This window comes from Pteropus vampyrus, unplaced genomic scaffold (assembly GCF_000151845.1).
Source record: "Pteropus vampyrus isolate Shadow unplaced genomic scaffold, Pvam_2.0 Scaffold55, whole genome shotgun sequence".
NCBI lineage: Eukaryota > Metazoa > Chordata > Mammalia > Chiroptera > Pteropodidae > Pteropus > Pteropus vampyrus.
Window position 1 is genome coordinate 3,577,331 of NW_011888836.1, and position 963 is coordinate 3,578,293.

Here is a 963-nt window from a genome sequence, read left to right on the forward strand (position 1 = left end):
TTAACAGAGGCCACAAATTGGGAGAGAATATTTGCAAAGCATGTATCTCAAAAATAACTTTTATTCAGAATATATAAATTACCCTTTCAACTCAATACAATAATAAGATTTAAATCACAAAAGATTTGTAAAGAAACTTCTCTAAAGATATATACAAATGGAAATAAGCACATGAAAAAAATGTTCAAAATTATTAGCCATTAAGAAAATTCCAATCAGCTCTCTCAGGTCCTCACTTCCAAAATGACCAAGTAAAGAAAGAACAGTCATGCCAACAGGGGCAATGGCTATGTGCAGCCTATTCACTGCACCAACTGCGCCAACTCGTGCCCAAGGACGAGTCATTAAGAAGTCGTCATTCGAAGCATAGCAGAAGCCGCAGCCATTAGGGACATTTCCAAAGTAAGTGTCTTCAATGCCTACGTGCTTCACAAGCTGTATGTGAAACTGCACTACTGTGTGAGTTGTGCCATTTCGGACAAGGGAGTAAGGAATTGCTCTCCTGAAGCCAGAAGGACCAAACACCCCACCCGGACTTAGATCTGCGAGTGCTGCCCCACGGCCTCTGCCAAAGCCCATGTAAGGAGCTAAGTCCTTCATGGCTGAAGAAATATTCTCTGGGGGAAAAAATGGAAATTATACTTTAAAAGAAAAAAGAAAATATAAATTAAAAACATAATGAGATACCTCTACGAAGTTACTGAAATGGCTAAATCAGACCAACTCTGCTAAGTATTGACAAGGAAGTTAAGAGAGTAGAAGCTGTGCATTGTTGGTGAGACTATAAAATGGGACAGTCTCTGAAAAACAGCTTAGCAGTTTATTAAAAAGTTAAAGATACACAAAACTGTATGACTCAGCAATTTCACCTCAAGCTATCTACCAAAGAAATGAAAACATTCCACATAAAGATTGTTCCTATTAGAGTAATCATAATAGGCAGGAAGTAGAAACCACCCAAAC

The 963-nt window shown here is 38.2% G+C and overlaps 1 pseudogene; it reads left to right on the top strand.

Annotated features, from left to right (window-relative positions):
- The first annotated feature begins 243 nt into the window (after window positions 1–243).
- On the top strand, window positions 244–583 carry LOC105292265 (annotated as a pseudogene).
- The last annotated feature ends 380 nt before the right edge of the window (window positions 584–963 follow it).